Below are 16,365 nucleotides of genomic sequence, written 5' to 3'. Positions count from 1 at the left end.
CCTTCACCGCCTGCTCCCACCTTGCTCACCTTTTCAACTTATCTCTCTCCACCGGCATCTTTCCCTCATCATTCAAACATGCTCTTGTTACACATCTAATCTTAAAAAACCCAACCTCGACCCGTCCTCACCCTCAAATTACCGCCCCATTTCTCTTCTCCCTTTTGCCTCTAAACTACTTGAGCAGCTTATCTACAGCCGCATCACCAGCTATCTCTCTGACAACTCCATCCTTGATCCTCTTCAATCTGGCTTTCGCCCACTTCCCTCCACTGAAACTGCTCTGGCAAAAGTCACCAATGACCTGCTTGCAGCCAAATCCAGGGGCCACTTCTTTCTGCTCATCCTCCTGGACCTCTCTGCAGTCTTCGACACCGTGGATCATACTCTCCTCCTCCGCACCCTTCAGACCTTTGGCATTTCTAACACTGTCCATGTCTGGTTCACCTCTTGCCTCACCTTCTCTGTGTCTGCCTCTGGCTCCACCTCCCCCCTTCCAACCTTCCCGTTGGTTTCCTGCAGGGTTCTGTCCTGGACCCGCTGCTCTTCGCCCTGTACACCTCTACACTAGGAGAACTCATCAGCTCCTTCGGCCTCCAATACCACCTCTATGCCGATGACACGCAACTATACCTCCTGAACTCTCCCCTCTGTCCTCTCTCAGGTATCCAGCTGCCTCTCCGCCATCTCTTCCTGGATGTCCGAGTGGTCTCTGAAGATCAACATGGACAAAACCAAACTCATCATTATCCCCCCTAATAGTCTCCACTCCAACCAATCTCGCTATCACTGTTGACAACACCATCATCTAACCTGTCCCCCAACTTTGCTGTTTGGGTGTCACCCTGGACTCCACCCTCTCCTTCACCCCCCACATTCAATCTCTTGCTTAATCCTGTCGGCCCCAGCTACAAAACATTGCTCGCATTAGGCCTTTCCTCTTCCAGAATGCTACCAAACTGATTATTCATTCACTAATCATTTATCGGCTTGACTACTGCAACCTTCTCCTTACTGGCCTCCCACATTGCCATCTTACCCCCTCCAGTCTGTTCTCAATGCTGCAGCTAGACTTATCTTCCTCTCCCGCCGTTCCACTTCTGCTGCTCCCCTCTGCCAAAACCTGCACTGGCTCCCATTCACCTACAGAATCCTCTTCAAATTCCTCACCTTCACATACAAGGCCCTCTCTAACTCTACTGCTCCCTGCATCTCCTTACATACTCCCTCCCGCTCACTCCAGTCTGCCAATGACTGTTACCTCTCCTCCACCCTGGTTATTTCATCTCATGCTTGTGTCCAAGATTTTGCCCGTGCAGCCCCTCTCCACTGGAATGAGCTCCCTCGCTCGATCAGGCTCTCCCTGACCTTGCACTGAAAACCCACCTGTTCATCAAAGCATACCCTTCCACCACATACCATGTTACCAGGTCTCTGTCCCTCCCGCCTCAGCCATCTCTACCTTGCTTACTTCCTGCACTAAGGTCCCCCTCTACACTCTCATGCCTCATGTCATCTGTCCGTTTCCCCTCTCCCCTAGATTGTAAGCTCCTAGGAGCAGGGTCCTCCTCCCCTCTGTCTCACTGCCTTCTCTTGCACTTCTATGACAGCCTTCACCTTCAGAGCTGTACTGTGTATGGACAATGATGTTGCTAATTGTTACTTGTGTTCTGTTTATATTTTGATTACTGCATTGTAATGTAATGTTCTGTGTACCCTTTACTGGATGTACGGCACTGCAGACCACTTGTGGCGCCCTATAACTAAAATGTAATAATAATAATATCTCCTTGTTAGGTAGGCAATAAAATGCCTAACATGCCTACACATGCAGCTTTCATATTAGGAAATGTGATAACAAGCCTTATTGCTGCCAAGAACACCCACATTTCCTGGTAGGGCTCATTGCTGTTAATAAACATAATCCTCTGCTCTTTTACTAATTCAAATGTCCTTTTTACTCTGGTGCCAAAACAGCTGTTGTACAACACTGCTCTGATCGTACGGTGTCCTCTCATTTTCATTTCAGCCCGTTCCTCCTCAATGCACAGTGATGGCTGCAGTGTTTTTATCCCATTGTTGCCAGTTAAAGCCTCACTTTGTCACCGTTATGTTCTGGCCTTTGCTGACAAAGCTTAAGTTTACAGTTAAACGAGATCGTAGACATTCTGTGTGAATCGTGCTTGGTGGCAGAACAGGCTATTCTGTAGGTGTGCAAAGTTCTGGCACCACATTCTTCTAGTGCTGCTGCCTTGCTATTCTGCGCTGTGTTTGTGCATCACAAGTGGTGAAATTTGTAGTCTCTGACTAGAGCTGGGACAATGCAATGTCTTCAACGATTTCCCTTAAACTCTTAGGTTACCTTAGCGGTTATAACTGAAGTCAATGGTGGGAACTGCTCACTGGCTGAGATGCGGAAGGCTCGCCTCTCTCAGCCAATGAGCGCTCAGCACCAGGATTTCTATAGTGAAATCCCGCCGCTGAGCAGTCATTCAGGAATTACCGTTCGTAGAGGACAGTACGGTGTTCTCTGGTCCGGGTCTTTTGTTTTTTCTTGTTTTGCCAAGACCGAGGATGCCTACATGGAAAGAAGAGGACGTGATCCATGCATAGGAAGAGGTGAGTATGGAAATTTTTTTTACAGGTAACTGTGGATTTCTACTTGGACAAGTGGACTTGAATGGCTTCAGGCATACTAGGTGTGTATGTGTGATAGTGAGTGCATGCGAGTTTGCATGTATGGTTTAATAAAATTATACTATCACGGTGTGTGTCCTGTCTTTTTGTTAATATTTCTTTTGCAGGTGAACTACAGGTATCAGCGGGCCCGTAATGCCCCGCATGCTGGTACTTGTGGTTCTCCAAGTACCAGTATGCGGGGGAGGCTTGCTGGGACCTGTAGTTCTACTGCAAAATACAATATTTTTACACTATCAACCAGGCCCCCACCGCTTCAGGGGTGCCTGGAGTGCCCAGGAGAGGGGGACCATCACTATCCTAAACGACTGTCTACACCGCGCAGTGTCTATGCTTATATTACCTGCTTGGAACAGAGGGCAAAACTGAGTAGCGCAAAAAGGGTGGGGTATCCCAGCTGGTGAGGTATCCCATTAGGGGTATGTTGTCACTATGTCGACCTTCAGAATGTATTAGGGTTAGAGTCAGGTTAGGCCTCTAACAGTAGAAACATGTTATGTTGACATGCCGACTGCACACTGTACTATGTCGATATTAGGATCGTGTTGACAATGTGTATGTTGACATAACGTTCATGTCGACATTCTGTTGACATAACATACCAACACTCTCAGTAGGTGTACTAATATTAGTGAAATGAGGACCTTATTCAGGGCCGGACGCTCTGAATCAGGGCGTTTTTTTATTTTTTTGGAGCGGCCTCCTGGTTGCTCGCATAGCTGTGGGTAACTACCCACAGATATTGTGAGCGCCCAGGATGATGGCCGCGATAGTCAAGACCATAGCGACCATCAGGCTTACGACGAGATCCTTGTGGTAGGGTCTCGTGGCCGCAAGCCCCAGAGAGCTTCTGGCTCTAATAGAGCCGGAAGCTTTCCCACTGACATCACTGGTGATGTCAATGGGGCCGCCCACAAACGGCAGGCGTTCGCATGGGAACACCTCCGTTTGTGAAGCCACCCCCACACCACGCCTCCAAAACGGTGCGAGCTGTCGATCAAAATCGACAGACGCCCCCTTTTGGTGCGAGACCCGGAGCGACAGAGCGCCCGTCGCTAGCCGGGTCTTACACATGCGCACGTCGGAGCTGGCTCCGGCGTGCGCACTGGCCTAACATCGACCCGCTCGCGAGCGCATAGTGCTTGCGAGCGGGTCTGAATCAGGCCCTGATACGGATTAGGGAAAAAAAAAGTTTTAATTCAGTTACAGCTAAACACCATATACATTTCTATCAGTTATAAAGTAAGGGAATTTAATGCAACACTAAAGCTGGGTACACATTTAACGATGTGTACCCAGCCGACCTGTCGTGCGACAGGACCTGGCAGGGGTCCCAGCATCGGTAAGTGCATACACGCTTGCCGATGTCGGGAGAGACATCGGGACGGCGGGGGCCGTACTGCATTAAGCAGCATGGCTCTCGCTGACTATATCGCATGCAGCCCGACAGACGATGTCGCTGGCGCGCTCATTGTCAGCAACACTGAGTGTATAGACTGGACGATGTTGCCGGATCGGATGATATATCGTACAATCAAGTAACTATCGCGCCTCTGACTGACAACAGATGGACCAATTCAGTTAATTACTTTCCCACTAATCTGTATTTATGCTGAAACCCCTCTAAGATTAGGGCAACCCATACACACAGTGATTGCGGCAGCCAGTGTATTGTACCTATCTCGCCCCAAATCACTAAATGTGTGGGACGAAAAAGGCCACTACTCCTGAATAACCTGAAAAAAGTCGATCTGGTCCTACAATGTCCATAAACACCTTGCGGCTTGTGTGGAACTTTATTTAAATCTGTGTCAGCCTTTGCTTTAACAAATAGGAGATTAATCAATAAATTCTGATTGGTGAAGCTTTCAGTCAGATTGGTCTGATCTTCAGTCATAAGATGTGACAGGATATGGAAGAGTTAAATGATTTGCTCCTTCAGTGACTGGTAGTACAAGAACTGCTTTCCACCCCATTGCTGTACCTCGGTGCTTTGCAGCTAGAAGCCAAGTATACTCTAATGTCAAGTGCCTTTTACACTTGATTTGCTCAAAAGCAGATGGAGAACCTGCATCTGATCGGCCTATGCATGCAGAAACACAAAGACAGAAAGCTCCAGGCGCCCTCAACTGATCAGCGTTGTGAAATGTAATGCCACAGCAATGCCACATAAACTCAAGTTTACAAGCCAATTACCACTATAAACCGAAAAGCATTGTATGTTAGGAGCTGACGGACAGCTAAACGAGATGAATTTTAAAGCAAACAAAATGACACATCTGTAGTAACTTACTTGATTGGACACAAAAGTTAATGTAATTAAGTGTACAGTGCATCCGGAAAGTATTCACAGCGCTTCACTTTTTCCACATTTTGTTATGTTACAGCCTTATTCCAAAATGGGATAAATTCATTTTTGTCCTCAAAATTCTACACACAATACCCCATAATGACAACGTGTAAAAAGTTTTTTTGAGCTTTTTGCAAATTTAGTAAAAAAAACAAACAAACAAAAACAACTAAAGAAATCACATGTACATAAGTATTCACAGCCTTTGCCATGAAGCTCAAAATTGAGCTCAGGAGCATCCTGTTTCCACTGATCATCCTTGAGATGTTCCTACAGCTTAATAATACACTTTTATGATAGTCTAGAGCAGGCCTGGCAACCTATGGCTCTCCAGCTGTTGTGAAACTACAAGTCCCAGCATGCTTTACCAGCTGATCAGTGGGAGGGTATGCTGGGACTTGCAGTTTTACAATAGCTGCAGAGCCACAAGTTGGCCAGGTCTGGTCTACAGCACGCGCACTTCTTGTAACGGTAGTCAACTGTCCAGCACCTATATTTTACAAGCAAGGGTTAAACAAAACAGATTTCCCCCGCTACAGAAGGATAAAAAAACAGAAACAAAACTAAACCTTCAGTTTCCATTGGGGGAGACAATGGCCCTCATTCAGAGCCACTCGCTAGCGGCAGTATGCTCGTTCCGAGCGATGTTCGCACATCTGCGCATGCGTACGGTTTTTAGTACGCATGCGCGAACCAGTCAGTGCGGCCGAAAATCGTTGGTACGCAATATAGCGAGGGCCTGCTATTTTGAGTGACAGAATGAGGCGTATGTGGGTGGTAACAGGGGAAGGTGCTTGAAAACGGGGAGTGGAGATCCGAACGCAGGCGTGCTTAAAGGTCAAAACGGGCGTTTTAAGGGAGTGCATAATTAATACAGCAGCGTCATTGCCCACGTCACTTGTTTTTTTTTAACTCAGAACTGCTCGCAAAATAGCGGTTGAAAACACCAACCACAAGAATAGCGAGCAGTTCATACGCTGTACGATGTACTCGATTAATCTAATAAATAGCGGACATGACGTATGGTGCGTGCGGCCAGGGGGCGTTTTTATCAAAAAAACGAGCGTATGTTTTGCTCGCTCGTTCAGACTTAGAGGTGGGAACAGACTGCAATTTGCGAACGGATCATTTGAATAGCCACCCCTTGTTTTTGAACGAACGACCACAAATAGCGAACGGCTCTGAATCAGGCCCAATGTTTCTTGTCTGTGTTACTCCTCCCTACTCCAGATGGGAGATGTGACGCTGGGAAAAGCCCACTGACAGCTCATTTCACTGGGGATGTGGTATAACAGTTACACATACATGCCTACACTCCCGGAAGTCACGGGAGGCTCCAGATTTTTTGGGTAGCCCTCCGCAACCCCGGAAGTCTAGGCAGATCTCCCGCATCCTGCCCACTTCCTAGTGAAGCGGGCAGGATGGGGAGATTTACAGGGGCATTTGCAGGTCCGTAAAGAGGGGCGGGGCTAAATGACGCAAATCGCGTCATTTAGCCCCGTCCCCTCCATGAGGACACGCGAATCGCAGATTTTTCCGGGAAAGAGGCAGGGCCTAATTACGTCTACTGGGCCTAATTCAGAGCCGGACGCTATTTGCGTTCGCTCGTTCAGAAAAAGGGGCCGGATATTTAAATAGAGCGCTCGCTCTTTGCGGTCTGTTGACGCCTCTATGTCTGAACGAGCGAACGAAACATGCGCTCGCTATTTTAAAAAAAACGCCCCCTGGCCGCTCGCATCCTACGTCATCTCCGCTATTTATTAGATTAATCGAGTACATCGAAAGGCGTATGAACTGCTCGCAGTGCTTGTGGTTGGATTTTCCTACCGCAATCATGCGAGCAGTTCAGGCTAAAAGACAACCAAGTGACGTGGTCGATGACGCTGCTTTGTTAATTATGCACACCCTTAAAACGCCCCGTTTTCAAGCACCTTCCCCTGTTACCACCCACAAACGCCTCATTCTGTCACTCAAATTAGCAGGCATTTGCTATTTTGCGAGCACACAATTTCCGACCGCAATGACTGGTTCGCGCATGCGTATTACAACCCATACGCATGCGCAGTTGTGCGAACATCGCTCGGAGCGAACGAGCGGCCGCTTACGAGCGGCTCTGAATCAGGCCCACAGTCAGCCCCCCCCCCCCCCCCGATCCGGCCAGCAGAAGCAGCTCTCCCGGAGAGAGACTCTTCAAAGTCAGTAAGTCTGCGGTTACACCATCACAAGAATGCGATGCGCCGATGACTACCGTTTCTATACCAGGGTTGCCGACAGTATGGCTGCCTCCAGATTGTCAGAGCAGGGTGATATGAATTTGGGGGCGGGACTGTGCGATCGCATCATCGTGGCCACGCCCCCACTACAAAATGCCAAGATTACAGGCATTTTGCAGCCTCGTGGCGGGCCACGATAATGCAATTCAACGCAAATCACGTCATCAGCTCCCCGTGGACGGCCAATTACAAGGGGGAGCGCACGGAGATTACAGGCATTTTGCAGCCGGGAGAGGGTCCAAGATGGCGGAGACTTGCCCACTCGTCAGGGGAAATGGGATCGCCACCCGATTTTCAGGATGCTTGTGACCATCCCGGGAGAGTGGGCAAGTATGTTTTATACTTGTCATTAGCTATGCAGAACTAGAAATACACAAGTAACTCACTAATATTTCTACCGGTGTAATTTATGCACAATACACATTGGTCATACAGATGTGTCCTCATACACTATTGCCGCTCTAAGCAGCCTCTCTCAGCAAGGCAGGTGCAGCTCCAGGAGCCTGCACTGCTTAATTTGATATATGACATTTGTATACAGAGCCGTAACTACAATTTTTAGTGCCCTGTGCCAGAGAGAGCATTGGCGCCCCCCTTCCTATTTTTTAAATAGGGACATAAGATAGTGCACCTGAAAAAGGGCCATGACCTTATGGGGAAGGGCCAGGGAAGAGATAGGGGAGGCCAGGAGATGCTGGGGATAAAAGAAGAGGAAGCTACAAGTGAGAAGGATAATAAACAGGAAAATTGGCAGGCCCAAACAGCGCCTCCTGCCTTGCGGTGACCTGTGCCATGGCACTGGCCGCACTACCCTAGTTATGGCCCTGCTTGTATATCTGTGTGCGTCTGAGTTGGAATCTGTATACATTGTGCTACAATGCAGTGGCCGTTACTTTTTATTATGCCAAGTTCCGTTGTACAGATTCAGGCTCAGTCGCACACAAAATATACAAGTGTCACATATCAAATTAATCAGTGCAGTCTTGTGAAGTGGTTTTGTCACATTGAGTTGTGACTAAAGGACCCTACACATGGTACAATATTTTAAACTATATTTCCGTTTTCGACCAATTGGAACAACAAATCGTTTAAAAAATGCCGATGCGCGCTCCTGCTGGTCGTTGGTCGGTGATCTCTTCAACATGCAGTAAGATCACGACCTGTCTTTCACGATTTGACACACATCGTTCTGTGTTTACGCACGATGAACGATTTCATGAACAACGAACGATTTGATGTCAGTTTTCCTGTACATGCATCGTGAAGTTGTTTGCTGCCAAATGATATATCGATACCGATTTGCAGTCGTTAACGACCCATCTATATCGTTTGTACAATCGTTCCATGTCTATGCACAAAATAGTCTGTCTGGGAGTGTTCAGGAGTTCAAGGGAAATCGTTAACAAGATCGGATCGTTACCTACATCGTTCGGTGTGTAGGGGCCTTTAGTTATTCGAGTGAAAAAGACGCTAAACCGCTCAGCGTAGCTCATGTTTTTCCCGGTTTATCCACATGAAGTGTTGAGATTTATGTAATTGTTGGAAGATACAACTATGCTGCTGTAAGATGGATCTACCTCTCTCATTGGTCCACTTACCTCTAAAATACAATTCAAAATCCTTGCCCTGACCTACAAAGCTCTCAGCACCAGCACTCTCCCACTTCAATCTACCTCTCACCTACATCTCTCCTCCTCTCTCATAATCATCACTTTCTCCCATCTATAATTCGTCTCCTGCTCCGTTACCAACTCATGGAATCCCTATCACACCTCATCAGATTGTCTCCAGCCTCCAAAGCTTTAAATGCTCTAAGAAATCCAGGCTGTTCTTTGAAGCTTACTAATCATTTGACCCCCACCACCCCCTTACCTTACACGATGGGTACAGATACCCTGCTGTCTCAAACTCAGTGTCACTCCTCAACTGTATCCCCATGCTCCCAAATTGTAGGCTCTCAAGTCCAGAATGCTCTCCAGTCTTATTTCCCTTGGACACTCCTCTCAATTGCATTGCATATCACTGTACTTATATAGACCTCGTTGCCCCCCTGTGAATCAATATGGTAATTTACAATTTAACGGTAACATCTATCAGCATTACGGTTTTTGATATTGTCACGGATATACTTAATATTTACATTTGAAAAATACAAAGGGGAAATAAAAACATGGAGCCTCTATGAAATAATACACGGCTGTCTATCTTTGAGGCTGTTACAGACATCTTCACTGCTTATTCTGTAAACACAGAAACCGCTCCCTCCTCGCAGTCTCTCATTCGTTTCCTTCTACACCAGCTAGCGTCACTATAGTGTTAATGCGTACACTATAATCAGTACAGGCTTGCTATGAATCCAGAGCAGATCTGCAATTAAGCAATTTGCCCGGTGTATACCCTATTGTGACATTTCAGAAGAAGATGAATGCTGTGCAGATTAATGGACTGCAGATGACACGGGACTGCGCACTGGAAATTACCCAGGCTGCAGTATTACAACGTTCGTACTCGCATACCAGCCTCAACTGAATAAGAATTTTTTTGCATAATTAAGACTCCTGTATTTGTACGCAGAGCCTTGGGACTTATTTGCACAAAAGACGGGGGTTTTTTTTACCGAGAGCCGTCTACTACTTATCCCTGGAGGAAACAACGAGTTAAATAATACCTATATTTGGCGAGACATTAATAAGGCGATAAGCAAACCCCAAAGGACAGATTCCTTTATGCAGGATCTGAAAATGATCCGAGCGGCAGCACTGTCTGCAACACTTCTGCTGACACTTGCGGTTGGTTGCTAAGCAAACCTGCTGTTCAATCACTCAGCCTGCATGCCAGTCACACACACTAATGAGCAGCTCTTGAAACCCCTAGGAGAGAAACCCACACAAGCTACAGTCTGGCTGTTTTATTTTTACAATAATCTTGTATGCATGGGGAAATAATGACTTTCTGTACATAGCAAGCATGCTCAGAATTTCACGGCTGTAATTAGAAATAGACATAGAAAAAGAATATGCAGTCCGTCCAATCACGCCTGCTACGAGGAATACCCATCTAGTGAAATAGATAATATCTATATGTTTGGTTACATAGTAGCTATGGAGAAGTGTTTTTGTAAGTAAAATACTGTATGATCAACAAAGACCAACAGCACCATAAAGGGTCCACATCGCAATGGGGGTATATCTAGCACAACACCCTGGAATTACCACACACACACTCATGGGGAACATAAAAGCCCAACTAAACTTAAGTTTAAAAAAAAACTTGCAGACATTGGGTCTATCTTCTCATATCGGGACAGTCGGGAGCTATGACCATAGTAGTCGTGACCTGGGCGTCAGATTTGAGGAGGCGCTGAGACGATAGGAGTCAAAGAAGGGAATTCAATTAGGAGCGAATACATGCGCCCGGCCGAATCTGCATGGCAGCTGCCGCACTTTACAGCAGTGGGATCTCACTCAAAAGTGTTCGCTGACCTTGCGAAGGGTGCGAGAAGGGCTGCCGTTGCCGGCATTTAAACGCCGTGGCACCGGCAATTCACACCCTTCACCTGCAATTGAATTCCCCCCAAAAAGTGGGAAACCTGTGATGAGTCGGAAGCATGCCATGGTGGGGGTAGGCTTCAGAGGGTAGGCCAGGTCCGGATTAAGGGGGGCGAGTATCTCAGGGCCCCCCCGGCTGGAGCTCCCCAGGCCCATATTTAGCGGATGCCCGGTCCGGTGATTGTGGCTCAGTGTCTGCACCACAGGAGTAATCAGCAGGGCGCAGGCATACAGGAATCAGGATCACCCGTCACAATAAAGTTTTTTCCCCCTATCTGCGCTGCGAGTGTGACGTCATGACAAATTACTGCCTTGCCTCGGGTGACATAAATCCTAGTTTCGGTCCTGGCAGTGGTCAGGGTTTGGTGCTGGGTTGCTTGGAGTGTGGGGTAGAAAAAGAGGATACTAAGATACAGAAGTGATGTTAGTATACATATAAACTCTGTTTAAACAGTGAGTATTGAGGTCTATGCTTGTTATCTGTGAGTTCTGATGCCATCACTTACACTAATATGAGCATTAGACATCATCTTATATCTCTGTAAGCTGTATAAAAGAACTGGGTATGCAACAGCCGCAATTATTATGTATCCATATTACAGGTGATATTTTCATTGTTAATGAAAATATTCCCACTATGCACAAAGGGGAACTTGCAGGGTCATTCAGCCGGCCGAGGATAACGCAGATGATTCGATGCTGCGGATCAGTAACGCATGCAGGAGGCGTGATGCCTTCTGCTGCATTGCCATAATAGTGCTATCGCAGCTGCTACCATGTTAGCAGCTGCGTTAGCAATAGCATCTGAGCCTGAATCACGCCCCATTGTTTGGTGAAGATCAGAAATACTAGCAACCTCCCTAATGGGTTTCTTAAGGAGTTCTCTGCTGTGCAACTATATAATAACCTCATAGGGAGTATATTACCCCATGTATATGACAAGTAGCAGATTGTCTCTGGAATTTGTTTTTCAAATGTTGGCAACAATGTATTAATGGAAGAATTCTGCCCTAACTAAAATGATAGAACACCTACCTCCCCTCCACTAGCCGTGGTCTGCCGTCCAGGATGCCCCCTACTTGTGAGATGCTCACCATAGTTCTGTGAGATCTTGCTCTGTGATTAGTCTGTTCTTTTGGGGTACACCTAATCTGGCCCTCTCTCTTATGGGAGCATCGCAGCCACGTCGGTGAACCCAGCTGTGTTCTCAAACGCAGAGTCGCAGCCACAGAGGCCACGGTTAGAGAAAGTTTAGAAGGAGACACTGCGCCAGCCATAGGGCAGCGTAACTGTTGATTACCATCGGTGCACCATAGTGACGGCCGAGTGTTTGAGACCACCGGCGTTTTTCCACTGTCCATGGACACTGAAAGTGGGCGTCTCAGGGTTTGCAATATCCGGCACTTGCAATTGCCGAAGGGGGAGCGTTCATGTATTATAGTCCACCTATGAACCAGGCCCTAAATCACTCAGGATACAATGTAGCAAAGTTATAACATGTAGCAAAGTTATAACATGTAGCAAAGTTATAACATGTAGCAAAGTTATAACATGTAGCAAAGTTAGCATCTGTTTTTAGTAACTGCCAATTCTCTTTAATAACAGAGGGCCTGATTCAGAGCCGCTCGTAAGCGGCCACTCGTTCGCTCCGAGCGATGTTTGCCCAACGCATGCGTACGGATCGTAATACGCATGCGCGAACCAGTCAGTGCGGCCGAAAATCGTTTGTTCGCTAAATAGCGAATGCCTGATAATTTGAGTGACAGAAAGAGGCGTATGTGGGTGGTAACAGGGGAAGGTGCTTGAAAACGGGGAGTGGAGATCAGAACGCAGGCGTGCTTAAAGGTCAAAACGGGCGTTTTATGGGTGTGCATAATTAAAACAGAAGCGCAAGATTGTGGTAGCAAAAACCAACCACAAGAATAGCGAGCAGTTCATACGCTGGTCGATGTACTTGATTAATCTAATAAATAGCGGACATGACGTAGGAATGCGAGCGGCCAGGGGGCGTAGTTTCCAAAAACGACCGCAAGTTTTGTTCACTCGTTCAGACCTAGAGGCATGAACAGACCGCAAAGAGCGTACGGTTCATTTGAATAGCCACCCCTATTTTCTGGACGAACGACCGCAAATAGCGTCCGGCTCTGAATCAGGCCCAGAGTTTGATTTGGGGAGCCAGGATGGATGGAGAAATAAGTGCGGCTTAATGGACGTTCTATGTAAGAGGTATGAAGTTAGTTGAACTTATAGGCTCCAATGATAACGATCAAGTTTAGTACATTTGTCAAAATTGGTACCAAAAAAAAAGTTACTTATACCCCTTTTTCACCAAAATTTCGGGTCTGACCCGGAGTTGGAACAGGGTTCCTATCCGGATCAGACCCGGAATTTTGCCAGCGCCGACCCGGGATATTCCCGAGTCGGCGCGGCTCACACCGGAGTCGGGCTTTTCCGGCGTGTAAGTGGTCGCTTGGAGATGACGTCATCTCCAAGCTCCACTGAAGCCAGACCAATCAGCCGGCTAGCAGCGCACTCCAGGTCATCGTGACCCGGAGTGCGCTGTTCTCACAGCAGAGTTTCACGGGTTACGCCCATGATAAGCCCTGCTATTTACCTGGGTTGGATTGCCGGGTCACTCGACCCGGCGATCCAACCCCCTCCCCTTTTACACCAGGGAACTGCTCGGGTTAACCCTTCAATAACCCGGGTGTTAGCTCCGGTGTAAAAGGGGTATAAGTGAATTTAGAACAGGTGACTAATTGGTGTGGAAGAGCTCTATCATATTACTTGCTAGCATAAGTTATAGAAAATGTTCACAATACGAATAATCTTGACTATGTGATTGGCAATATGAACACTGCTATGTGTCAATAAACAAATAACTCATTAATCCTGGAATTGTTATCACGTTGAATTTCCCTAATAGGAAATTGTACCTTGGATGATTTAGCATGGGAACTCACTGTAAGCTTAATATTTTAAAGTGCATCTAATGCCTACACATAATGAAGTCATCAATTTAGGTATGCAGCCAATCAATTCACTGTAAGGACCACGGAGGCTTCTGTTTCCTACTGAATTGATAGGTAACAGCTGCACTTGTAGAAATGAATTCTTCTCACAAACTCCCTGCCTCCATTGTGCGTGATAGACAGGCGACAATAAAGTTATATTCAATTTTCATGTTGTACTAAATAAACTCTAAATTAAGTAGCGCACAAAAATAAGAGAGGGGGGGAGTACTATAATTAGATTGTCTCACATATGAAGCCATCCATACGAATATGGGCTGCCAGCCAACTTAGAATTAGAATATATTTGACAACAAGCATATTTGCATATAGTTTACAATGACAGCTGCTGTAAATAACAGCACTTTATCTCAAGCTGAAACTGTGTCTTCAACATGCTATCTGCTACTGCACACACTTCAATGCAAGTAATTGCACCCACATTGCGGATCTTCGTCTATATGCATAAGTGTAAGTATCCATGTGCTTAATTTCATAGCCGTCATCATTATCAGTGGCAACTGGCACCAGACCTATCCCTGGTGTAAGAGGCCCATCTGAATACAGGCATATCTCCATGTACACCCTGCCCTGCGAGACGCGTAGTTCTGTTGGCATGTGCTCGTTTAACTTGGCGAGCATCGTTACGACCTGTTACCCCCCAGTTCGCAATTAGAGAAGCGACTGAGTTGGGTAATACTATGCAAGGTTCAGTGGTGGAATTTCTGACAGGTGGCCCGGGGGCATGATCACCAGACGACATCACCTAGTTTGGGTTATGCTGGGCACTGTGGTGCGCCAGGTTGCACACTCACTGCGAGGGCTTATGTAGTGGTGGCAGTGGAATAGTTATTATACAGTGCGGTGGTGACAATGTATGAATTGGGTTTATACACTCTCCACCACAGAAGTTACGTAGGCACAACCGTTAGTATGGACGGAGGGAGGAGAAAAACGCGGTGGGGAACTGCTCAGGCACAGGCTGCGCCTCCGGAAAGCTGATCCAGGTCCTAGTGCCCGTCAGCTATAGAAAGTAACAGCAGCTGCGCAAAGCATTCCAGGAGTTACGACACCGGTTATGTCCATAGTTGTATGTGCTCAGCATCGGAGCATGCACAGAGCGAAAACACACAAGATTTGTCTGCAAAGCTTATTGCATAATCTGCATGATCAGTGCAGTGGTCTACAAAACAGAAAAAGACTCTTTATAAAGACTACTTTATAAACCAGGGCCATAACAAGGGGTGTGCAAACAGTGGTGCCGACACAGTTGCAGTCCCACGGCACCTGCCCGGAGGACAGTGCTCTTCTTACTATTGCCATAGTTGCCTGGAAACCTCCCTCTCCAGCCCACACCATGATGACCACAATGGTAATAGCATATAGTACTAAAGTTATGTTTTTAAGATCACCTCAGTGTCACAAATGAAATAATTAGCACCACATGTTGTTCTTTTAAAATGTGTCAGCCAGTAATGAATATACTTGTGCACCAACTAGGAGATCTGAAAAACATGTACAGTTAGAGGTGCGCTGATATAGTCCATCTATAGGGTCAGTTATTAATGCTGTATAATAATACACTATACAGTACATAGGGAGACCAATCTGTACATCTATGTCCAGGGCAGTGCAAGGTTCTTTTTCTGCCCCCTTCCCCAGATTTCTTAACTTGCTCAAATGATCTGGAATGGAGCCCACATCTGAAATAAAACATTCAGCTCAGGCATGGTGACCCTACTTCCACATATAATGGCTTACTGTGACTCCTGGTCCTGTATGTGTCAGAATTATTTCATACCTTCATATGACTTATATTATGGGATGTAGTCAGCATCCCGGTGTGCGGGATGCCGACGGTCGAAATCCCGGTGCCAGAACACGGACCGCCCGAAGGTAAGTATCGGGGGTTAGGAGGGGGGTTAGGGTTAGGCACTAAGGGGGGAGGGTTAGGGTTAGGCACTAAGGGGGGAGGGTTAGGGCTAGACACCGGTGAAGGGGAGGTTAGGGTTAGGCACCGGGGAGGGAAGGTTAGGGGTGAGGGTTAGTGTTACCTTACTTACCTAAGGGTGTCGGGATTGTGACTGACTGTCTGGATGCCGCTGTCGATATTCTGACAAGCGGCATCACGACCGCCGGGATCCCATACCCTACCCGTATATTATAACTAGTTAAGCATTTATTATGCCCTCTTCATGGACTTGTCACACTTGCTTTAATATCAAGCATTTGGAAACCCCCGATTCTAGAAATCTTGCCTTTTGGCACTGACTGGCCTCAGTAGGACATCATGATGACACATGTTCAGGGGATGGGGGCGGCACAGGTAGAAAAATCGGCCTGATGAGGCACGGCTAAAAACACAATATATATAGAAAAAAATCACACACTTTATTCAGCACACCTACTTTCAATCCTCCCAGCTCTTTAACCCAAGTCATTTTAGAAGAGAATAGACTCTAGAGATAACACCCGTAAGGACTGCT

The 16,365-nt window shown here is 46.8% G+C and overlaps 1 protein-coding gene across 2 annotated transcripts in view; it reads right to left on the bottom strand.

Annotated features, from left to right (window-relative positions):
* The window catches only part of KATNAL1 (katanin catalytic subunit A1 like 1), a 159,942-nt gene that overhangs the window by 70,598 nt on the left and 72,979 nt on the right, over nucleotides 1-16,365 (bottom strand). The window lies entirely within an intron of this gene.

This window comes from Taudactylus pleione, unplaced genomic scaffold, assembly GCF_031769625.1.
Source record: "Taudactylus pleione unplaced genomic scaffold, aTauple2 ptg000043l, whole genome shotgun sequence".
NCBI classification, from domain to species: Eukaryota; Metazoa; Chordata; class Amphibia; order Anura; family Myobatrachidae; genus Taudactylus; species Taudactylus pleione.
This window is presented reverse-complemented; position numbering and strand designations above follow the sequence as displayed.